At 46.4% G+C, this 25,274-nt stretch overlaps 1 long non-coding RNA gene across 1 annotated transcript; it reads left to right on the forward strand.

Moving 5' to 3' along the window:
* Nucleotides 1-2,790: 2,790 nt before the first annotated feature.
* LOC139078321 (uncharacterized) lies at nt 2,791-8,766 on the forward strand. The gene is made up of 2 exons (XR_011531258.1): nt 2,791-2,966; nt 6,323-8,766. It is a non-coding gene; the product is annotated as an uncharacterized lncRNA (long non-coding RNA).
* Nucleotides 8,767-25,274: the final 16,508 nt, after the last annotated feature.

Raw genomic sequence — 25,274 nt, forward strand, 5'->3', positions numbered from 1 at the left:
AAAATAAGTGAGGTGTGGAGATGTTAAAGCATGTGGTCTGGCTCACAGCCGCTGAGCAGCAGAGCAAAGATATGGACCCAGACATTCTGCCTCAAAACCACGGCACCCCATCCACTCCCGGTCGCCCCAGGAGGAACCACATGGTGTCCAGGCAGCAGTTGCCAACTGCTCATCAAGTTGATGTCGTCTGCTGATGGACCACTGCTCTGTGCTGTGTATTTTGCCTGAATATTTCAACACAGGTTTGTGGCATTATTCAACATTTATGGTGCCTTAAATATTTATACTGCGCAAATTGGTTCCCCACAGACCTGTGGCTGGAGGAGGCAGTTTTATCAAAACAGCAGCACTGACAACAAACACAAAAATTCTTGAGGTTCTCAAACTATCTGGAACTTCTAAAATGAAAACCTCTATGTGAAGAGAAGCGTATACAGATTTAGTTTCCAAAATATCAAGAGGAGGTCAGTGAATAAACAACACCCAAGGTGAAAGGTTTTTGGAGTGGCCTAAATCCATTGCTCCCAAATATTGTGAAAAGTGTAGTCATATTTTTTGTTCTTTTGCCACATTATGCGTGGAGAAGCAGAATGTTCATATCCCACTCTAATTAAACAAAATGTAGAAATAGATTTGATCCTGCACCTCATGTGGCAATGAGACTCAGCAACATTATTCCTAATTTTAAGCAGGTATGTGCTTTGGAATAGACCCCAAATAGCGTTATTCAATAAAACATTTTTTTTGGAGCATAACTTCTTTTATAAAAAAATACACAGTGTAAAAAATTACTTTATGTTGATATTTTTTATTCTCATTAACTTATCATAAGCAGATTTCTCTAATTTGTTTTCTGTCCTGTACTAAAGCAAGGTGAATATGAATCAAATTTTTATCATTTCTTTAAGCAATGGATTCATCTTTGAGAACGTTTTTGGTGCTGTCTACTTTAATCTAAGGTTCCATTTATATTTCATGAACTCCTCTTGGTGTCCCATCAATATATTATAATTTAAAAATGTTTCGTGGTCAGGTAAGTTTAGAAAATGCTGATCTGGAACTATCTAAAAAGGTTTTTTTGTCGTGTAGAAAAGAGGTAAAATTTTTGTAGCTGGGAACCATTCCACCATCTGTTTTGATGATCTCTGATTAACATTGGCATGAAATGGGCTATAGCTACAAACATGATTAAGAAAAGGTCCCTAGAAGGAAAATGGTGCCCTTGGGTTTTACCCTTGGTGAGATCAGAAGTCACGGGAGAGATTGGGCAGAGGATAGATAAGAACTGACTTATATTTGGAAGGGCTCATTCTGGCCATGTTGAAAGAGAAAGTGGAAGGGAAAGGATGGAAGCACAAGGAAGGTCACTGCACTGATCAGGCAGGAGAGGAGGATGGCTTGGTCTAGGGTGATAGCAGTAGAGACAGCGGGAAGTGGCCAGACTCTGCATATACTTTGAGGTACAGGATTTGCTATAGATTGGGCATGGAGTGTGAGAAGAAGAAGGGAGTTGAGCACAGCTCAAGATCTTTGCCCTGAGAATCTGGAAAGATGGTTTTTCCATTTGCTAAGACGAAGGAGACCATGGTTGGATTTCAGGGTGATGCAGCAAAGGTTCAGTTGGAACGTTTTAAGTTTGAGTTGCACCTTAGCCATCTCACTGCAGATGCTGAGTAGGAGTCTGGCTTGTAAGGGAGAGAGACTCACCAGCACTCCAAAATCAGGGCCATTAGCATAGAGATGATTTGCCAATAAACTGGATGAGATCCCTTAGGAAAGTGGTTTTCAAACTTGACTGCACAGAGCAATCTCATGGGAAGCTTTGAAAACATACTGATGCTTCTGTTCCACCCAAGAGATTCTGATTGAATTGATCAAGAGTGCATTGAGAGTTTTCAAAACTCCCCAGGTGATTCTGATGTGCAGCCAAGGTTAAGAACCACTTCCTAAGGGGCCTAATAGAAATAGGGAATTGAGCAGAACTGAGCCCTGAGCCTTGGGCATACCAACATTACGAGGTTAGAGAAATGAGGAGTGACCAGCCAGGGAGACTGAGAAGGAGTATCAGTGAGGAACGCAGGGAATCAAGAAAGTCTGTTGCCCCGGAAGCCAAGTGGGGAAAGGAGAACTTGATCAGCTGTGTCAGATGCTGAAGACAAGTCACAAAATGAGAACTAAAAAGTGACCATCCGGATTAGTAGTGGGGAGGTTGTTAGAGTCCTTCACGGGAACTGTTTGGGTGGGCGGTAGGGATCCAAGCTTGATGGATAGGTTCAACAGAGAGGGCAAGAGGGGAACTTGATACAAGTGTAGACAACTCTCTGAAGAAAACTAGTATAAAGGGGAACAAAAGCAAGTGGGCTGGAAGGGGATATAGGATCAAGAGAGTTTGCGTGTTGGTCTGTTTCTTGAGTTTAGACAGGAATCGTGCTGCTAGTAGTCTAAACATTATAAAGATGACTGAAGAGAGTGAGAAAAATGGATGACTTGCTGGAGCCATGTCCTGGAGCATTGAGGAGGAGAGAAACCCGTGCCAGAAATGAAGGATGGCCTTGGATGAGGGTGTGGGCGTTTCACCAAAAGTATCAACGGGGAGGGCAGAGGTACAGGCCTAGCTGCATTCAGCTGGGGGGTGTGATGATGGCAGAATGCAACGTCCTCTTCTGCCTGCTTCTCTGTTCTTTGTGAAAGAGGAAGCGAGGTCTTCTGCGGTGAGTGATGATGGGGGAGGGATCACTGTTTCAGAGAGAAGGAAGCTGGGGAGCGGTCCTCCGGGAAGGAAGCGGGGGAGAGTGTGTCCCAAACTTGAGCACACATCAAGTTAGAACTGAGACTGCTGGGTCTACATCCCAGGGTTTCTGACTTAGTAGGTGATATTCATGCTGCTGGCCGGGGGACCAGGCTTTGAGAACCACTGGGCTAGGAGCTGTAGAAACCCGCCAGTCTGCGTGGAGCGCTCTCTTGAGGTGAGCTCATGATTTCTGGTTGACGCCAGGTGGCATGGGCGTTTTCCTTCAGCTGCTTTTAGCCGTGAATGCACAGGTGTGAGTTGAAAGGTGGCTCTGACCAGATGGGACTTGGGCAGGTGAGCACAAGGAAGAAACAAATATCCTCTGTTCCTAGAAAGCCTTTAGAAAGCTTACTTTAGCAACAAAATTAAAATAAGTCACCATTAATAAGAGCTTCATCAAACAGGACTGGGTAGAGACTATGCATTGCATTGATTTGTGTATTAAGAAGTATTATTTCAGGGCTAGCCTGGTGGCACAGCTGTTAAGTTCACCTGTTCCACTTTAGCGGCCTGGGGTTTGCCGGTTCAGATCCCAGGTGTGGACCTACACACTGCTTGTCAGGCCATGCTGTGGTAGGCGTCTCACATATAAAGTAGAGGAGGATGGGCATGGATGTTAGCTCAGGGCCAGTCTTTCTCAGCAAAAAAGAGGAGGATTGGCAACAGATGTTAGCTCAAGGCTAATCTTCCTCAAAAAGAAAAAAAAATGAAGCGTTATTTCACAGCTGCAGGGACTACCAGATAAAAGAAGCCATTCCAGCATTAGCCAGTAACAATTCACTGGAATCGCTGGGTTCTATTTGGGTTTCCTTTGACTTGATCGACTATGTAAAGATCGTCCATTTATATGGATATATAGATGTGTATGTACATACTATATAGTTTTTCAAAGTATGAAAAATTATGGAAGAATCACGCATGACCTCCAATTTACCACTCTGAGCCTCATTGTCTCCATCGATAAAGCTAAATAATGATGTCTACTTCAAAGGATGGTTTAAAAGTTAAATCATTAACTTTTGCTTGTGCAAGCCCATGGCCAAGTCCTTGGAGGGAGTTAGTATATGCTCACATATTTAAGTTATATAGTTTTGGTTTCCCTACAGCATTCTGGGTCTTATGCTCCTAGGGGTCTTGGCAGTCTTGCCTAGTGGTCTCAGAAGGTGGTAACTCTGTCTAAGAGGGGGCCCCAATTCTCCATCTCATCTTGCTCAAGAAGCAGAGGAAGGCTCCCAAAAAATGGCAGCTGGAGAAGAGAAGAGAGGAACTTCTGAGGCTCAAAAAGTGTGCGTGCATATACTTTTACATTTACATATATGCGTATATATGCATACTTTGTATTTGCATATATATATGAAACCATAACTTGTGTCTACATTGGTAACGGTCACGGCATCTTCTCAGCTTTTAGATGGGAAAATGGATGTTAAATTCTCCCCCTGACAGCCAGTCTCTGGTAAGCAAGGAGCTTTAGAGAAGGTTGGTTTCTGGAGCTTTCGGCTGTCTCCCAGTGCAACGCCATTAACTACGAGACGGGATGGAGCGCACAGTCTTCGCCTGACTCTTTAATGAGTGTCCCATAAATCTGGGCTATTCAGTAGGGGTCAAATTGATAACCACTAAGAATGAATATCAATGCCTTCTAGAGTTCCATGTGGAATGCGACTATAACTACCAAACGGCCGCTTCTTCATGGCGCTTTCAGAAAAATTGGTACTTCAAGCACTCCTAACGGCTAACGTGAAGATCAGAGATTACTATTACAGCCATGGTCAGTGAATCCAGACATAAAATCCTGCGATGGCATACTTTTTACATTGGAGAACCAGTCCTAGATTATTTGTTGATTTGAATTGACACTTAAATTATTGCTCCTGAAGTCACCTTTTGGGTGGCTTTTGGTTTTGGATCTGCAATGTTCCAACTATAACTCCTCGGGAATCCTGTCCAGCTCCCCTCAGTCTTTTCTCCCTTAAATTCTGGAGCACAGTGGGCTCGCATTTCTGATCCTTGTGCTGATGACGCTTCTGGCTCACTGGGAGTGTGGCTCAGAGGTAGGATTGGACAGACCTTGGTGTTCTCTCTGTGCAAAAAGTGATCAAAAACCTCATGAGACTTTGAAATTATTAAACTATTCCATTTGATTTTTCTTTAACTGACAAAACAGTCTGAGAAAACACTAGTTGGATAAAGGGGCACACGTGGCTCCATTCCAGCCTCTTTTCTGAGACAAACACCATCATACCCGTCATGAAACTATCTTACAGTGATCTTTTCTAACATTTTGTCTCAGAGATATGTGTTCTTTTAGAAATCAGTTCTAAAATGTTGTGTATCTTCTTTAGCGGGGTGGAGAAATCCATGCAGAAGAAAAATGTTGTTTATGCCAATTGGAAGCCCCACCAGTGAGCCTTAAGGGAAAGGAAGGACCTTCTTTAAAGGAAAGTGAAAAGAGAACGATCATGTTCTTTTATTGCAAAGCGCCAGTGGTGGGGATTTGCGCTGAGAAGTAAAGCAGTGATAATAAGTAATCATTATAGTTGTAGTGGGTTGCTGTGTGGCTCCCGATTATTCACTGCCCTCTCTGGACCAGGATTATACATCCTGCCCGCATTAACAGCAGGCTTGGTCACTGGACTTGCTTTGGCCAATAAAGTATGAGTGAGAATGGTGTAATGCCACCCTCCTAATCATGGCACAGAGTCCACAATGTTGCCCAAATCCTATGCTAGGCTCTGGGTCCCATTGTGCTCTCCCTCGCATCACCAGTAACCAAAGAAAGGGCCATGTGGGCAGAGCTGCAGAAGGCCCACGGGTAACACGGGGAGAGCGAGACCTCATCATTGCTGACCTCTGAGATGCTGGAGATATTTGTTACCACAGCAGAACCAAAAGAAATCTAACACAATCATAAAATTAATTTTTTACTGAATCAGCCATTGGTCCAAGCGCATTTCTTGTAGTAACTCATTCAGTCCTCACGGCGACTCCATGATTTTTCCTGTTTTACAGATGAAGTGACTAAGGCCCAGAGGTTAAGTAACTTGTCTCAGGTGACCAGGCAGTAAATGACAGCACCGTACCCATAACACAAGCAGGCTGGGGGGTCTGGTCCATGTTGATGCATGACAGGGCAGCTTCTGGAAGGATCTTCAAATGCAAGGGATGGTCTCATTAGAGGAGTGAAGTCACTTCTCAAATAAGGGAAGAAACTGGAAACCCAGTGACCCAGAGCCTGGCCTCTGATTTGGGAATCATTTTGGAGTCTACGCCACGATTAGCAGAGTGAGTTACGAAGATAAATTTAGAAGACGGGAAACCTTGCGGGTTCCTTCAGCATCCAAACCCCACACGCCAAGAACGTTGAATTCCAGATAAAGTGCAACTGACACAGGTGGTCAGGAGAAGTACCAGATTATACCCAGGTGTTTTTCTTTTACCAACTGATTAGTTTGTAATAACAGTTTTCTTCCCAATAAAAAGAGTTCTATTCTTTTTTTAATAAACTTTTTATTCTAAAATAATTTTTAGATTTACAGAAAAATTGCAAAGACAGTACAGAGAGTGCCTCGATGCCCTTCACCCAGCGTTAACCCCGGCAGAGCCATGGGACCTTTTTCAAAACTAAGAACGTAACTCGGTACGCTGGGACTAACCAGACTCAGGCTTCAGGCAGACGTCACCAGTTTTCCAGTGCCGTCCTGTTCTGCTCCAGGATGCGGCCCAGGATCCCGCCTGACATTAGCCATCACGTCTCCTTCGTGTCTCATCCTCCCCATCTGCTCTGTGGCCATGCGGTGGGTCCTGGAGGAAAAGCCAGCAACAGGGTGGGAATCCTGTCTGTGGACCCAGGGCCTTCACATCTCAGCTGACTCACTTTTGACCTTTTGCGATTTGTTTAAAAAGTTCTAGTTTAATCTTCCTACAAGCTTCTATGGCATTTGCCCCAGGCAAGCAAATGCTCGGTCCTGTTCCCCGGGGTGCCTGTCTCTCTCCAGACTTCAGGTTGGCTATTTGCTTTACAGCTTCAGTCCTCTGACGGGTGTGAGAAATTCACGCACTTTCAGTTCTTCCAGCTTTTTCCCTCTGAGGATGGGAGCAACACTCATTCCAGCTCTCCACAACTCCGAGCTGAAGCCAGTGCACCTCTGTCCTTTGAACAGAAAGCACAGCTTTGCTCCAGAAATGTCAGTACTAGGGAACACACTTTAAGAGGCAAGTGGACCAATGCTAAACATGTCCGTAGAAGGTTGTTCATCAAATCTGATAACAGCGAAGAACTGGAAACAACATAACTGCTCACGGATAGGAGGCTAGAGAGGTAAATTATGGTCCAATTACGCATTTGATTGCTCTGTGCCACTCAGTGATGTGGAGCTCTGTGACCATCGACAAGGTTGAATCCCTCTGGTGGATACAAGGTGAGAATGCAGACTCCAATTGCCTGTCAGCCTACAATCCCAGGCACTTCCGCTTGGATGGGCACATGCCTGGATGCACGTCCCTATCTGGGTGCGGCTGGAGTTTGTGGTAACTGAACATACTTCACAGAAACACTAAAAGCAGTTGCCAGTTGGTGGCGGGATTCTAGAGGACATCTTACTTCATGCTTTTCTTCACTGTTGGATCTTTTAGAATATGTATTTAGACATGAACATGCATTTAGAATGAACGTAGAAAAAGGCTATTTTCATTTTTGAGAGGAGGGGAAGGCAAAGACTGCTACTATTTTCATTTCGGGTCCTGCTGCCCAGGAGCTGGGACGCATGTTCCAGAGCAGCGCAGAGGAGCACGGCCCAAGAGCAGTAAAGGCACCTGTGAAGACTCCGATGCCTCTTGTCTCGGAATCTCCAAAGCATAGGAGCGAGCTCACGCAGCGTCCGCGCAGGCTCCGGAGTCCTCCGGACCGCAGTTCAAGACGCGTCTTTGCCGCTCAGGAGCCAGGTGCTTTAGAAAAGTAACTTCAGTTCTCAGAGCTTCGGTTTCCTCTTCCCTCACCGGTGAGAATCGTATCTTCACAAGGCTGTTGTGAGCATTTAATGAAATAACGCGTGTTCGGCCCTTCACACAGTACCAGGCACTCAGTAAATGCTCAATAAACGTGCATTAGAATCCACATGAAGCCTGGGTTAAGCCTGGTGTGGTAAATATGCTTCTCCAGATGATGGGATGCTGTTCTACTAAAGGATGGATTTCCTGGCAGGGTCCCTGGCTTGTTCACTTCTAGAAATTTCTGAACACCCTCCATGAGCACACTGGCCTGTGCTTGGTGAAGGTGGCTTTGACTCATCCCTGAGGCTGCCAGGATGGCGGGGCAGCTGCTCGCCGCTGGCTCAGGGTGAGGAGTTGGCATCCAGCCTCATCCTTGGCCTGGACAGTGCCACAAAGAGTGCCCAACCAGGAATAAATGCCCTAATTTTCTCCCTTTTGAGAAGAAGACGACAGATACCAGGCCCTCTCCTGTGTCCACAACGTATCAATTAAACCCAATAGAACCGGTGCGGGAAGTAAAGAAATCGTTAACAGCATTCTGGCCTGGACGCTTCTGCACAGGCCACTACAGACAGCTATTGTGCTGGCAGCACAAACAGGGCCGAGAGGCACCCCACCGAGGAGACTCCTCCTCTCTTCCAAACGACTGCCAGACAGGGATCAGCTTCCACCATCACAGGAACACACAGCACAACCCTCCCTCCGTCCCCAGCTCACCCTGGGATTGTCAACATGCAGTTTGAGACAGAAGCCACATTTACGTAAACGAATCAGACAAGTCACGTTGGCAGATGTTGTGCAAACATGGTCATTTTATTTCTTTTCCATTTGAAATCTGAGCAGCTGGGGGAGACAGCAGCACACGTGGTTGGCTAATTTCTATACTACGCATTTACTAATTGATTCTTTTCTTTAAAACCACTTTATAGAGGTATGATTGACATGTAAAAAGCTGTACGTATTAAATGTATTCAACTCGCTAAGTTTGGAGATAAGTATATGCCCATGAAACCATCACCACCATCAAGACCATAGAGGTAACATCTCCTCCCAAAGTGTTCTTCTGCCCCTTTATTATTATTAATTTTGTGGTAAGAACACAATGTAAATTCCATCCTCCTGGAAAATTCCAAGTATATGATAGAGTCTTGTTAGCTGTAGTCACCAGGCTGCAAGTTAGATCTCAGAACTCACTCATCCTGTACCGCTGAATCTTTGTACCCGTGATCGGCATCTCCCCATTTTGCCCTCCCCGGCCCCTGGCAATCACCATTCTACTCTCGGCTTCTATCACTTTGACTACTTTAGATTTCAAGCGTTTGAGGGATACCATGCGGTATTTGTCTTTCCGAGTCTGGCTTACTTCACTTGGCATAATGTCCTCCAGGCCCATCCACATTGTTTACATCATTTTCTCTGGGAGAGGGCGTGGGTCGTGACCTCCCATTCCACCAGCTTGCTCATGTTCTCTTAAGCGATTCTTCCGGGGGCCCTGAAATCGTCGTTCCCCATCTGCAAAGCCCTCGTAAAGACTGTAGGGAGCTCAGATCACTTCCCTGCCCTTCTGGACTTCTCCACAAAAGTGAGTGGATCAGACCACTGTTTAGGTGGAAATGTTACATGACAAGTCATCACAGAGTATCGGTGATGTCAACATGCAAGACATGATTGGCAGGTGCAGCACAGCAGTGTGAGGGGTAGGCCCCGGCCGATGGCCACTTACACTGGAAAAACTCCATCACCTTGGGTAGCCATTTGACCTTTGACACTCTGATTCTTTTGGGCCTCAGTGTAAAGTCCTCCTTTGTGAAGGACTTGCAGTTTGCAATCTCAGGCTGTGGTACGAACCACATGGATGATCCCCATTGGGTTCAGCGCCCAGCACAACATGAGGGCTCAGAGCACGTAGATCGCTGTTCTGTTCACGGCTGCTTCAGGACAGAAGGGAGGGAGGTTGCAGTGGGCTGCAGGTGCACATGGGCTTTCGGCAGGTCTTGAAGGATACCAATGTGCACAACAGGGACGTCGAGTCATGGTTGGATGGGCACACAAGGCTGCTTTCTGGAGAGACACGAACCAAGTCAGGGACAGCGAGGCAGCCTCCCCAAGAAGCTGGGATGGAGTGGAAGAGAAGCCTGGAAGACTCTAGATGGGTAGAAGGATGCTGGTCAATGAAGGCCTCTGAAAGCAGGGTAAGACTTCGGCCCTTACCTTTCAGCCCAGCAATGGGACCAAGCAAGCGTTAGAGAGACTGGTTAGGAATCTGATCAAATAAATCGTGACCAGTGGCCCTGGGGCTGGTCTAAGACAGCGAGATGAGAGGGGAGAGGAAGAGTGTAGAGGAAGGGCTGTCTACAAGTGAAAAAACGAGCCCCAGTTAAAAACCTCTGGGAAATGTGTGGTAAGTGGGGGAAATGCACTTGACACGTTGTAAGATACACATGCCAAAGCACTGTGTCCATCACAACCAGATCATCAGTAAAGAAAATGCATGTTGACTGAGGACATGGTTGGGGGGCAACCTTCAAGATGGTTATCTCGTTTGCTCAGAAACTTACAACACTGAATTGGAGTGAATCACGAATATCAGAGTCAAAATGAAATTATGTGAGATTTAATTTTCCACTCGCTTTTTAAATGCATTTGATCTTAGAAGTCAGTAAAACCTCAAATATTTTAAAATGCCAAGTAATGTTTTCTTTAATTTTCTTCCAACAATCCCTTCCCAAGATGTCTATTTTGTATAGGCATTTCAAAGTCTCAAAAATTTAGAAGGTCTTACTTTTAAAAAATGTAGAAAGAGAAGGATTTCCATCAGAAGCTTCTGCAGCTAAACACCATTAATGTCATATCTGAAAAAATTGGTGTATTGAAAGCTCTTCCAAGCATCTAGCAATTTTGATGCAAAATTTCTTTCTGCACTGATGAGCCCTCTTGACTGACAATAGAGTAACTTTTTTTAAGAGAACACCTTGCACCAGCATCTTAAAATCATTAGGAGAAATGGGATAAAATGTTCATTAAAGGTGATGAGGGAATTTAGATGAGACCTACAGTAGCCTGGATGAGAAAGCACCAAATCAAAGAGATCAGAGAGCGGGCGGGCTGCTCTCCGCAATGCTGCAGCTGGAAGGAGCTGCTCAGGTAAGGGCTTAATTAGGGCTGTCAGTCACACTAATTGCCTATGGTTAAATGCATGAGTCAGCAGGGCCACGTGTTTGCCCAGTGACAGGCCTGGCCCCTTGATTGTGAGCTCAGGATCAGGCAAGAGGGGCAAGTGGCCCTTGATGTCCGTCTACAGATACTTTCCTTTGACACCCACATCAGTCATCTGCTTCCCCTAAACAACAGGCACTCGGGTGTATCATCATCAAATCGTGAGCTGGAAGAAGCTTCCAATTAGCCCTTATTTGATTTCCATGCTTCCAAGGTGGGGCTAAGGATTTCCATTATTAATAAGCAAAGCTCCAGGGATCCACTATGAACGGTTAGCTGACTTCTAATGCTACCCGCTCCTTGTGTCTCTCTTGAGTGTCTCAACGTCCTGTCTCTCCACAGCCCAGGTCCACTCCCGTTGCCCCAGCGGGTGGGCATCTGTGGGGAGGTGTTGCTGGCTGAGGTCTCTCCCAGCATTTGTTTTCCGTTCCAAGACTATGGCTTTATATTTGCCAAGAAGTCCCCCACCACCTCCACATCTCTCATCTCCACAGACCTCCTCGTTTCCAAACCTAACCCAAGCTTGAGGGGGAGATCGATCTCCAGTCCTTTGATGGCTGGCCCTCCCCCTCCCTCTGCCGCCCCCCCCCCCCCCGGAGGAGAACACCCAGCCCTCCACTTGGTGCCATCTTAGTTCATTTGTACTTCACTCCAGCACTTCACACACTCTGCCCACGGACCATTTGAATCCAACTGAGTGATGCGCTCCCTGAAGGCAAATATCTGTGCTTGGTTCCTCTCTGTGGTCGCCATAATATTTTTTAAAGCACTCTGTATTTTCAAAAATATTTTAAAACACAGAATAGATGCTCAGAAAATGTTTATTGGGTCAAAGCGAGTGGGTATTGTGGGGCAGAACCAAAAGTCCTGAGGAGGCAGGCTGCAGAGAATCCCAAAATGTCTGTTTCCATCTGGGTGGCTTCAATAGGATAACAAATAAAGCAATAAAAATGTTAATCTTCCCAGCCCCGCCTTCAGCCTCACGGAGCCTACAGGCTGTGACAGCAATAAAATAGGTGGAGAAGCTAAAGGAGAAAACATAAATTAGGTCATGAGAGGATAAAGAGACGGATTTTCAATAGGCTTCTACCTTGGAGTTGGGAGGGTCTAAATTAAATGGATCATACGAAATTCAATAAACAAGGATTGTGGATGGCAGATGATTTATCCCATTCTAATTTGAATTAAACTCGAGCATCAATAACACCCCTGACCCAAAGGTTATTAAAAGACAGCTAATAACATGAACTGAACCAGCACATGTTGTATATTATTGCTGAGAATTTAGGACTCAGGCAGTTAGGGCTGGGCAATTGATCGCCTGAAAGATAAATTTCATCCTTGGTGAAATGACCTCGGGAGAAGCAGCTGGCAAGGTCCCCAAGCCACCAGCCTGCAGCCCAGAACCCACTCACGTGTGAGCAGGACAGTGGGAACGTGGCCTCAGCTTGGGGAGACTCTAGACGCTTTCTTCCTGCCTGTAGGTTTCTGGCCTTCCTCCTCTTAGAGATGTTACTTTAGGAAACCTGCATTGTAAACTCCCTCTCTGTCCCTTTGAAATGAATGCAAATTTTTCCCCAGCCTCTTTCCTGTTTACAATCCAGGAAATATCTTTCTCTGGAAGCTGGGAGCCATCTCTTTGAAAGGCCAACAGGGAAGAAGATGGCACACTTGTCTCCCAGTCTCTCTAGGAACGGAGGAGCCTACCTTTCACAGGCGCCAGTCAGTGTATGCGGACACAGGCAGCAGAATCGCAGAGCAAACGTTTGCAGGCTCAGGAATAACTCACTGTGCTGCGCACACCCCACCAGTTACCTCCCCACTGATGTCCTCCTGTACTTAACCACTGGCTCGGCCCAGGGCTTGAACACCCACCACCTCTGTTTCAATGGAGCTGCATTCCGCCCCTCCTGCAATAGTCTTGGGTGAAGTCTCGCTCATCTCGCTTGTCTGCTTAACTTCGTCTGCTGCAGTTTTCGCTCTGACACATGTCTGGAGCCATCGGTGAAACCATTGGCTCTGTGGGGGACTGGAATTGGCCACCCCAAGATACATCTCTTTGGCATGAGGATTATTTTGGGCTGGTTACTTTTAAAAACTGCAGACATGAGAGAAACTCTGAAAAGTAGAATTTACTTACCCTTTTTTAAGAGACATTCACATTTGTAAAGGAAATCTCCATCTGTAAAGGTGTCTCCCTCTCTGCACCAGGAAGAAGAGGGGATGACCTTATCTCTAGAAACTCAACAATGCGGAAGGCGAGTACTCAAATCTGCATAACAACCTGACTCTTGTTTACTGTGCTTTTCTGGTAATCTCCCATAACTGACTCACCCCACCCCCAACATCCTCCTTTGCCTTTAGCTGAGGAGGGTATTTAAGAGAAGAACCTCCACCATTTTGAGGAGTTACTCAGTTTTTCTGGGTCTCTCCCATGTATACATGTTATAAAGCCTTGTTTGATTTTCTCCTGTTATTCTGTCTCATGTCAATTTAATTCGTTGTCTAGCCAGAAGGACCTAGAGTGGGTAGAGGAAATGTCTTCCTCCCCTACAGCTCTGAGCCCCCACCTTGGCTCTCAGAGTCCTCAGTGCCCTATGTATACAACACATGTGTGCTGGCCAGTTAACCCAGGCCTGTTGCTTCTGTTTGTATCAGATGATTCTGACTGTGTTCAAACGTGAAACAGACCAAACCAATCACACAACTGGGCCTGGCAAATCTCAGGAGAACCTGGATGGACTGGACGGACATTTGCTTCCCAGACCACTTTATCCCTATGCCAGGCTAATTGCAAGCTCCTGCCATGGGTTTGGAATAGTCACCCTAGTCATGCGGTTTGATGGGATTTTGCTTTTTGGCACCGTTTAGGCGTAACATCAGCAGAGTCTGACTGCATCGTGAAAACAGGGGTGCTCTCGAGCACTCCTCTCTTCCCAGCACTCGCTCCTTTAATCTTTCAGGACTCTGGGAAAATACTGTCATCTCCACTTCACTGATGAGGAAGCCAGGCACAGACAGACTGAGCGTCTTGCCCAAGGTCACATGCATGGACAATGCCGGAGTTGGGATTCAATCCCAAGAAGTCTGGCCCCCTGGTCTGAAGGATTTCACAATGGAATGTAGCAAGGATTTAACTTTAAGAAGTAGGAATTCCAGTGACTCTGATGACAGGGAGGATATCTAGAGAGCTGGCAGGACAGCTGGGTGAGAAACTGGTTTCTGAGTGACCCAAGGGGACTTCAGCTGGAGGGACACACCTCATGGCAGAGCCCTGGAGGAAGGGGCTGTGCATTTTGTGTCCATGACGGGCAGAGTGTTGACTGAGGAGTAAGTGGGGGATGGGTTATGGCAGGACCAATGAACTCAGCTGCCTCACTGAATTTGGCAAGACTTCAGGACCCCCCTGTTGGTGCAAAATCAAGGGGACCCAGCCCCTTCCCACAACAGGACATTATTTAACCTTGGAATATCAAAGGTTTTGGTGCCTCAGCAATTGGGAAAGAACCAGTACTGCGCCAACATGGTGGTGCCCAGTGGAGGCTCCATGGAGGCAAAGATGGCACAGCAACAATGTCTGGCGGGAGGAGTCTTGCTTATGAGCATAAAGGAGCGCCCACCCACCCGGGGACTTCTAGGTACCCTCGCAGAGGGACTTTCCAGGAAGTTAAAGAGAGCGTAGGAACCACTGACGATTGGGGCTTTTTTTTTATTACTGTCTCTCCTTCTGTACTCAGCGGCTGGTGAGAGCTGGAGGAGCAGCTCTGGTGTCTTTTTATCAGCAATTTCACCCCCACTCACCAAGAGTGGGAGGCATCCTCATGAATTATGGCTGTGCCTCCCATTAGTCAAATCAAGACCACTGCCTCTCGTGTGCCACCTTTCCAGGCCTCGGGTGGTATGGGATCTGTTGACAGAGGTTGAAATTCACCAGGAGATTCGCCGGTCAGTCAGTGAAACTATTACCTGTTCATTTGATAAGAGAAAATGAAATTATTCAGCTCCCAATAACAGAAGCAGCATCCCAGCTATAACAGCAGAGTAATTGTTTTACAATTAAGGCGTGCCCAGAATGTACATCACTGAGTCATTTTAATAATGTGTGCATTGAGTCGCTTATTTTTTTTCCCAAAGAGAGGCAATTCAAATAAGTAATTTAGTGGTAGAAATAAACTATGAATTTAATTTATATGTTCATTAATTGTACAATTAAACGGAATACTAATTGACTGTAGAATTATAGCTGAACGGAACACTGCACTGGGGTAATTAGTTCTCATTCTGTTTTTCATTGTGAACATAATTTTTGGTGGTCTCATCCTACCCAATTAGGTTTTGTTTGGCTTTATGGGAGTATAAATCATTCTTCTAGCACAAAGATTTAATCCCCCCAGTACAGCTGGCATGTTACTCCCTTGTCACAAAAGGTTATCTCTTCAAAGGAAAGGACATTGGTTACAGTAGTAGTTGGGAATGGGCAGACTCTGGGCTGTTCTGTGATGTCTAATGTATTCTCTGTGGAAGGAGGAGCGGAGGCCAACAGCTCGGGGCGCTGATGACAGCATCTTTGTTCTGCCACTGCCTCCAAGAGTGGCCGGGAGTCTGGGTGATGTGCTCACCACTTCTACAGTTTTCACCCATAATTAATAGCACACACTGCCATTTTTTAACGATGATCTCTTGGAGCCCATACAGGCTACAAGCTGTGATACTGAGGAGGACTGAGAGGCAGGAAAAGGGTGTATGCAGAAAACATAGTGTCTTTTCATGGAAATAAAACGGCTGCAATAAGCAGATGGCCGTGGGCCTTCCCAGGGTAGCTTCACCGGGAGCTCTCGCCTTGTGCTGATTTCATCAGCCAAGAGAGGGTCCAGTTTCTCTCAACTAATTCCTGCTTCAACTCTGTCTTTCTTTTCCCAGCTGCTCAGAAAGAAAAAAAAGGAAAAGGAAAAAATGGGAAGTGGTGGCTCTCTTATGATGTTGGGAACTTACCTTCTCCGTGTGAGAGCAGATGGAAGCCCATCACAGAGACCTGTGCACGCACCGTTGGAGGCACCGGCCTCTCGCAGGGGTGTGGGCAGCTTGTAAAAATGCAGATTCCCAGGAGAGGTGGCTCTCCCATGAAGCTGAGGAAGCTTAAATTTCAGGGCTTACCTTGGGCACAGTCCCTGCACGTGGTGGAACATCAGATGTGAAAGCAGGAAAAAGGAAAGCACTTTTTCCTTAACAGAGTGCTTCTGTGGGACCATGTTTATTGGAGTCACCCAACAGATCTCAGAGAACGCCCCCGACACTGTTATGGTTACTGGGAATATAGCAGCGAACAAGACAGGCCCAAATCCCTGCCCCATGGCGTCCGCTGCCTTCAGCTGAGACCACAGCCCATGGGGAATGTGGCTAAGGGCCCAGGGTGTGTTTCAAGGGCCATCCCGTGAGCCTCCTCTGCTGGCCCTGATGCTGCAGGAGGGGAACCCAAACGGAGCTCCCTGCATTAGTCTCCTTGCTGCTGTAGCAAATTACCACTGACTCGGCAGCTAAAACAACACAAATTTATTCTTTTACAGTTCCAGGTCTTAGAAGTCTGACGTGGTTCTCTTGGGGCGAGATCAAGGTGTCGGCAGCTCTGGTTCCTTCCAGAAGATCCAGGGGAAAATCCAGTTCCATGCCTTTCCCAGCTTCTGGAGGCATCTGCATTCCTTGGCTCGTGGCCCCTTCCTCTATCCCCGCCCCAGTCTGCTTCCGTCCACTCATCTACTCTGGACTTCCTGTCTCCCTCTTCCACTTAAGGACCCTGTGGTGACTTTGGGCCCATCCAGGTAATCGAGAACACGCTCCCATCTCAAGATCCTTGATTTAATCGCACCCGAATAGTCCCTTTTGTCCTGTGAGGTGATCTGCCTCCAGGGGGTTGGAAGGTGGACATTTGTGGGGGCCGTTCTTGTTCCTACCACGCTCCCCTTGGGGAAGGAGGTACAGACTAGCGAGTCTCAGACTTGGGAGAACAGACCTTCCTTCTGGGATCCTTTGAAAACATAGTGTTCACTGTTCACTTCATCCCCCCATCGGTTCCCAGTTGACACTGAAGTAAGGAAAGTGGCGCTCAGGAGCCGCGGCATTGCTCGAAGGCTGAAGTCCTTCCTGCCCCCTGGAGAGGCTCGGGAGGCACAGTCTTTGGTGTCTTGTTTTTATTGCATTGGACCATGAGAAGGCAAATCCCCACAGAAGTGAGTAACTATAGCCACGGAAGTGAGAGGGACGGCCTTAAAGGTGGTTATGTAATCCAGGATGCGGAAATTGCTCAGAACATCACTGACTTTGCCACAAAGGTGTTGATGTGACAGGATATCAAACTAGAACGTTTCTGAAGTGACTAGCTTGCATAAAATGTATAATTGTACATGAAACTTCATCAAACAGGCGGTCGCTGTTGGTTCCTGAATGTCAATAACTAGGCATTTGACAAAGAACACAGCTTATCCCTCAGAAATCCGTTGTGTGCACACACCAATGATCTGCACATCCTCCCCGCCAGCTGCCGCAGGCCAGTCACTTCTTTTCTTGGTTCCCAGGTACTTAGCACCTTCTAATACACTATAATACACCTGTTTTGTTTATCATCGGTCTCCACCATACAGTTGGGGATTTTGTGTTTTGTTTTCTATCCCAAGAACCAGGAAAGAGCCCGGTATGTAGAAGGCAGCTGGTTAATATTTACAGAATGAATAAATTATTTATGTCATGTGATTAGTATACTGTATTTAGCATAAAGGAAATATTCTATTATAGTATTAAACCTGGACTTTTGTTGCTGTTTGGAGGATAAGATTTTTTAAAAATGTAAGCCAAGCTGGGATGCTTTAGGACTCTCCCGAGTTCAACCAGGCCACACCGTGGGGATTTAAGATGGTAGCTGGTCAGCCTGCTTCCCGAAATCAGGCTTGCTCACATTCCCACCAAGATAGTCAGGAAGTCACAGAGGAAAATGGAGAATTTGAGACGCTCTGGCACAATGCTGATAAAAAAGTTGAGGAAATGATTTTATAAAATGGATAATTATAGATAAGAAAACCAATGCTAAGAATTATGGCTATTACTAAGAAAAATGCCAGAACTAGCAAAACAGAATTAATCACCAAGGACATAATTACAGAAAAATTGCTGGACATGCAATAAAGACCTGAGAACACAGGCGATAATTCTTCACTACATTCCAAGGAGACCCAGTCAGAATGGGCCAAGTTTAGACACGTTTCAGCAGGCATTTAAAATGACAACATAAGAGAAATGCAAAGACCATTTTTAGAAGGAGAAAGTATGGTCGCATAAAAACAAACACAAATGCGTGTGGTCTCAGGTTGCTCTCCTGCCACACTCCTGCCAGAGGGGAATAGTGCAGCAGCTGTAATTTACGAAGAAAAGGGAAAAATCCAAGAACCTACACACTGCCAAGTCTTTCCACGTGTGAGGGTGACACTTAGGTTGTCTCTGAGATCCACATGCTCACAAATCCTACCACCCAGATACATTTTCTCAAAAGAGTCACAAAAATGTCTACTTCAGCCTCAATAAAAGATAAATTTAACAATTCAGGATATAATCAGAGACTTGAAAAAATCCATTGTACAAGTACCCACCAGCTAATTGGATCCACTGCTGAATCTAGCAGGATGGTTCTCAATGCTGACGTCATCTAGGGAGCTTGCCTGCCCTCAGAGATTCTGACTCTATCCTGCAGCCAGGCCAGGGAACAACTCTAACAGCCAATGAGTAGCTATTAAAATTAAATAATTTTCTCGTAAATTACTCTCTCTCTCATCCAGAGTGGTCGAAATGCACCAAGATGTGAAATCAATTGCATCTGCCTTGCAGGAAACTGGGTGAGCATTCCATTCTCTCTTCTCTTTTGCCTTTTCTAGGTTTTTAAAAGAAAAACTCTTTTCAGTGAAAACAAAACAAAACAGAAAACTTCACAACAAGAGAAGAACCAAGGTTTTTGGGTCAGAGTGACCTGATACCAACTCATTCTAGCATTCAGTCCTAATTGGAACAGAAAACTCTGTATTTCTATCTGGCTTTTGCAAACTTCTTCAAGTGTTAACTTCTAAATCTTCTCTGAATCTTCCCTTCTGTGTCACACTCAGTCAAAATAAATCTTTAATAAAAAGACTGAAAATAACTTTTGTCTAAGAGACTCCTGGAAACTGTGGAAGTTGATTTGCAGCTGAAAAAATAAACAAACAAACAAACAGAAGAGGTTTGCACCTGCTGAGCTGTGGGCCTTGCTGGCTCAGCCGCCTGTGCACCTTGAGACTCAGGGCACACTGCTTAACTAGTCTCAGCCTCCATCTCCTCATCTCAGAAGTGGAGAAGACAACATCTACCTCAAAAAAGCAAAGACAGAAATAAAGTAATTTGAGGAAAGGTCAGAGAGCCTCCTTGCAGAGTGGTGGCTGAAAGACTGTGCTGGGTGAGGGAGCATGTGTCTTCACCTTAACATCTATGGTAAAGATCATTCTGGAATAGTTCTGCCACTAAGCGGGACTATTCGTGTTTTATTAACCTCACATTTCAACAAACCATCAAACCAACAAAGCTTCGTGGGTCAGGAGATCCTCAAGGCCACCTCGGGTTCAGTGATTCTCTGGGACTCAGAGAACTCAGAGAAGCAGCGGTCTCACAGTTATGGTTAACACAATGGAAGATGCAGATTAAAATCAGCCAAAGGAAGCCACGCACAGGTCAGGGTCTAGGAGAGACCGGGGGCGAGCGCCCAGTGGCTCTCTCCCCACGCAGTCGTGGAGAGTGTTGACTTCTCCAGCAGTGACGTGCGACAACATGCAGACAGCGTAGCCAACCAGAGAAGCTCACCTGAGCCTTGGTGTTCAGGAAGTTTGCTGGTGGTTGGCTGCATAGGCAGCACTGACCAACCATGTGGCTGACATTTAGCCTCTAAGTCCCTCCAGAGGTTGAGCTGAATCAGCATGGCCCATGCCCCGCAGTAAATCCCATTGTCAGCACAGGCTGTCTGCTGTGACCCAAGGCCCCAGGGTAAGCAGAGACACTCTTCTTGGGCAAGACATTCCAAGTGTGGGGAGCTCCCCTCCCAGGAACTGGGAACAGGCCAGACCCCTCTTAGGCAAGGTTAATCCCCTACCGCATATTTCTTGTCAGAGATTCACTACTTGAAAAAGTCAAGACGTAAGTGATAAAGACCCATAAGCAAAATGCTAGAAGGGAATCCAGGGTCCTGGGAGATAGCTGGCTTTGGAAACAATTGCTAACACTTCTGAGAGAACTTTTGTGTCTTAAATCAGTCAGGACATTGTGGAAACTACTATGATCGAATGTCCTCACTATGTGCTGAGAGGTGATCCCTCGGACTTTCCAGAGCCGGTGGTCTAGACCAGAGGTCAGCAAACTTTCCCCGTAAAGGGCTAGATGATAAGTACTTTTGGCTTTGCAGGTCACGTGGTCTTTCTCACAACTACTCCACATGCCGGAGAAGGGAAGCAGCCATTGACAGTGTGTAAACAAACCAGCGTGGCTAGGTTCCAATAAAACTTTATTTCTGGACTCTGCAATTGTAATTTCCTATAATTTCCACACATCATGAAATACTATAGTCCTTTTGGTTTCTTGAATAAGTGAAGCACAGTGGATTTTGAAGGCTGTGAAACTTCTGTATGAAGCTATAATGGGGGATGCATGTCATTACGTATTTGTCAAGATTTATAGAATGTACAATACAGAGAGCAAACTTCAATGTAAACTATGAACGTTGGTTAATAATGGTGTGTCAGTAAGTGTTCACAGATGTAGAAAATATACCACACTAATGTAAGATGTTAGCAGAGGAAAGTGTGTGCCAAGACTGGGGTGGGGGGAGGGGCAGGTATATAGAACTCAAGGTACCATCTGCTCAACTGTTCTGTAAACCTAAAACTATATGAGAAGCTAAGGTCAAAAAAGTGTTGAAAACGTTCTTAGCTTGTGGGTCAGACGGAGTCACGTGGTGGGTCGAGTTTGGCCCATCCTCACCGACCCACAGACAAGCCAGGAGAAAAGCTCACACATACACCTATGTGGCTGGTGAATGGGGCAGACAGATGTTGCGGGAGGTCGCTTGGGCAGGGGAGGCAGTGAGCAGAGTCAACGTGGGGACCCAGAGAAGGTTCCGGACAGAGGACACTTTGGTGAAAACTCTAAGTCCAGGATTCCCTCTCCTTTTTGATCTGTTTGCTCAAGATCTAGTTTAGAAATGCAGCAACAGCACGAAGCTGTGAACGACCTGAGAATCCACACAACGTGTGCACGAATGATTTTGGCTTCCACGGAGCTGGGAGAAGCCACCGTTCCCACTTGCTCTTGGTTTAAATAGCTATATTATTTGCAGCAAAAACTTACAAACCAGGCCTCAAGGGAGACAGGAATTTCTTCAGATATTGTGCTGCCTTTAATAAGCTGCTCACCCTTCTCACTTCTTGAAGATGGAACAATCAATAAAGCATCCCTTGAACAGTGTAATAAGCACAATTCATTTGGCAAACATGTATTGAGTGTCCACTGTGTGCTCGCTGCTCTCCCGGGCTGCAAGAGCTTGTGGCAATTATGAGGTGATGTCAGAAATGGCTGGACCGGATCTCCAAGTAAGAGAAAGAACGAGCGGTGTCATATTGATTTCATGGAATGTTTGCTAATAGATTTTAATGTAACCCAACGTTCTTCCCGTGTGGCCGCCCAGCGCCTGCTTAACGGTGGTCTGTGGCTGTTTCGTCTGCCTTGCTGTATGCATCAAATGATGAGAACACATTAATCTGCACCCACTTGACAAGATATTCATTTACCACTTCTAATATTCTCATTATGTCCCCCAAGGGCTCGACCCAGTTCCGTAAAGTCAACAATGAAGCCGGTTGCCCCCAGGAAAGAAGAGAACAGAGACCCCTCTGATTCCCCAGGTGGAGGTGGTCAGCAGAAACCAAGTCAGATTCTAAAACCTTTCTCTCAGTGTTTGCATTATTCTCTCTCCTTGGGATCCAGAGGGATCAGAGACCTAATTAGAATTTCTACTCCCGAGTTGAGCATTACTCCAATTACGTGGTCAATAACTCATTGCAGATGGATTTAAATGCTACTAGGGGGTTTTCTGTTTTTCTCCGTCTCTGAGGCAGTGAGAACTGTGTGTTGTTCCACGGAGGCCCCTTCCCCAGGAAGAGCCTGCTACCTGCTGGCTTAGTGCTCCTTCCGTGCAAGCCCCTCCTTCAGAGGAAGGACGAGGCAGCTTTGCAGATGACCAGGAGCACGGAGGCCGAGTGAGACTGTGGGACTCCAGCATCCAACTCCATGACCTTGGTTATGAAGTCACTAACTTCTCTGTGCCTCAGTCTCCCCATTTGCAACATGGGAATAACATTGATACCTACTTGTAAAATGCTTGGGACAATGCCTGACACAAAGTGCACGATAAAGGAATCATCAATAAAGAGGCCCAAACGGTGACAGCTGTTCATCGCCAAGCATTTTTGGGAAGGCACAGAGGAGGAAGGAGAAAGGCAGCCTGCTACAGGAACTGAGTTCAGGTGCGTCTCAGAGCGGAAAGCTCACACCGGGTCCCTCAGATACTTTCAACCACTGCACGTGCCAGGAATTGTGCTGCTTCTGTCTACTGACCTCCTCATTCGGTGGCCACCTTTAATGTAGAAATTCATTGCCATCTGGAACATTAAGAAAATCCCCACCAAAGGGGGCTGGATTTGTGTCCCTACCCTCTCAGGTACACATGTTTACTAGCAAGCAAGCCAGTTGGCAGCTACAGCAGGTTGCAGCACACGGGCAGGTGAGAGATTTCCATAATAGGGAGGTTTTTTTTCTCTCTAACTAATCTGGAGCTCCAGGCCTGCAGCCCCCTTAGCACCCCAGAGTGCACATTATCCCGGGCCATTCAGCAACCACAGCCAGTGAACTTCAGCCTCTCTGAGCCCTCACTCTGGCTCCTGTACCATCGGCAGCTTCTCACCTGTGGCTGTTTCCATCCCCTCTGAGTCGTGGCAATCCGCATGTACCTCAGCCTCCCTGACAGGGCACAGCTCCCCCCACTGCCTCCTTCTTTACCTCCCTCGTCTCCTCCACCTGCAGCACTTGGCTTTCACACCATCCTCCCCAGACTCCAGACAGCGTTCCATATGCGGACGTCAAAGCCTCCTTTCACTACCCATTGTGGGAGGCAGGTTCTCAGCGGTGTGGAGAGAAGGCTTAGAAAGGTCACCCGGCAGATTAATGAAGTCTACTGTCAGGGAACGCAGTAGAGCTCATCTCCGGGGTCAGTCCCTTCCATTTGATGACTATCACCAACTCGGCCAACATGTTGTTAGGCTCGTCCATGTCCTAAACGAGGAGCAGTTCAGGGTTGCCCTTCTGGGTTGCAGAGTGTCTCACGTGGTCTCCGGGAGAGCAAGTGCACACGAAGGTCACGGGACCTTCTCTGCTTCTCGTCTTTGCTCCTACCAGCGATCGCAGCTTCACCTGCCACTGCGCGGAAGCCTAAAAAAAAGCACAGGGTTTGTTCCTACCTTTGAAAACATCACAGAGTCAAAGTAAGTGTTTCCAGGCTGAACTATACGCCACTGAGTGACCCAAGCAACAGGAAAACACATCAAGACCATAAGCTACGGCGTTTGAAAAGCAAATTTGATCCATGTAGAGAAGAGTGTCCGTAAGTCCCCCATCAGTGAAAACAGAGCCCCCTTTCAACTGAAGCTCTCGTGAAGGTCAGGCGTGGGGAGACCCTGGAGAACGGATATCTTCAGGGAAAAAGGCAGAAGAACAATGATTTGAATTCTGACACTGAGTTCAATGCACGCAGACCAGTTAGCAGCCACATTGGAGCGCTGGATTCACCCTTCCTCTCAATTGGTACTGGAAATTCTAGTTCAGACATCCATGTCGACCATCTACAATGGCTCAATGAGGTCTGAGGAAGGGACTATGACAGGAAACCAAGAACAGATAATGGAGATGGATGACGTCCTACTGGGGACTGGCATGGATCCGGTCAATTCCACTTCATCCTGCCCCATAAACCACACCAACCAGTGGGCGGGATGAAAGGCTGATCAGATTCCAGGCCGTTTCCCACTAGTTCTCAGCTAACCATTGCTATCCTTTCTTGGCACTATTTGTATTTTGAGGATTAATGTTGCTAAGTCAGTCTCAAGGGAAGAAGAAAGAAATATATTGCAAAGAATAATAATAATAATAATAATAAATAATGAAAAGGAGGGGTGAGAATATAGCCATGACAATAATGTAGAGGTAGAGAGGGGACTCTCATTCCTCCTCCTCCACGATCCACTGCGTGTAAACAGATGACTCCCTTGGGTGTGACTGGATTTTGACAAAGCCCAGACACAGGTATTTCTGTGAGGACATAAATATTCCATAGTTTGCCATCATCACAGGGGTTGAAGGAGCATCAGTAGCGGCTGCCCCCAGACAGGACCACAGAACTGATGAGCACATCTGGCCCACAGTAGGTGCTTTTCAAGGAAGTCTGAATCAACAGATAAACAATAACCTGCCCTTGAAGCACATTCTTGGGACATTGGCTGTAAATCCACCCTCTTCTTTTACAAGTGATAAATCAAATGTGGGTGATCGCATTAATTGACTTCTAATTTATTTCCTTAAAAGCGTCATTTGCAATTTTGCCACTTTATTGGTGGTGCCAACTTTTCACAACAGGCCTCATGAAGTGTGTGACAGTTCCACAGATGAAAACTTGTCATCTAAGATAAAACGTTTCTCCACAAGAGCCCGTTTTCCTATGGACTCCGAAGCATTTTATACAATAGAGCTTCACTACTGGAAACGTATTCCCAGGACCAGCAGCATCAGCGTCGCAAAGGAGCTTGTCAGGAAAGCAGACTCTTGGGCCCCACCCAGACCTACTAAATCTCTGCCTTTCATCAAGATCCCTGTAGATCTGTGTGCTCCTTAAAACTCCAGGAGCTCTGCGATGGTGCAGGTTGATGGAAGCCATGTGTGCCACATGGGACTTCTGGTCCACATGATGTCACTCCCGATGAAACAACCACTGCTCCAGCAGCTGGACACCCAAGCTTGATGCCCCACGAGCCGATGAGTCAGGAGTGCACGAGGCCAACGGTTCAGTGGACGGCAAACATTGCCTCCAGTCAGCCATTTCAGAGCTCACATTAAAACACTTTTCCGTGTTTTCTGCCCCAAGCATCGAAATGCCTCTCAAAGAGCTCCTCTG

The sequence above is a fragment of the Equus przewalskii genome, chromosome 21, assembly GCF_037783145.1.
Source record: "Equus przewalskii isolate Varuska chromosome 21, EquPr2, whole genome shotgun sequence".
Classification (NCBI taxonomy): Eukaryota; Metazoa; Chordata; class Mammalia; order Perissodactyla; family Equidae; genus Equus; species Equus przewalskii.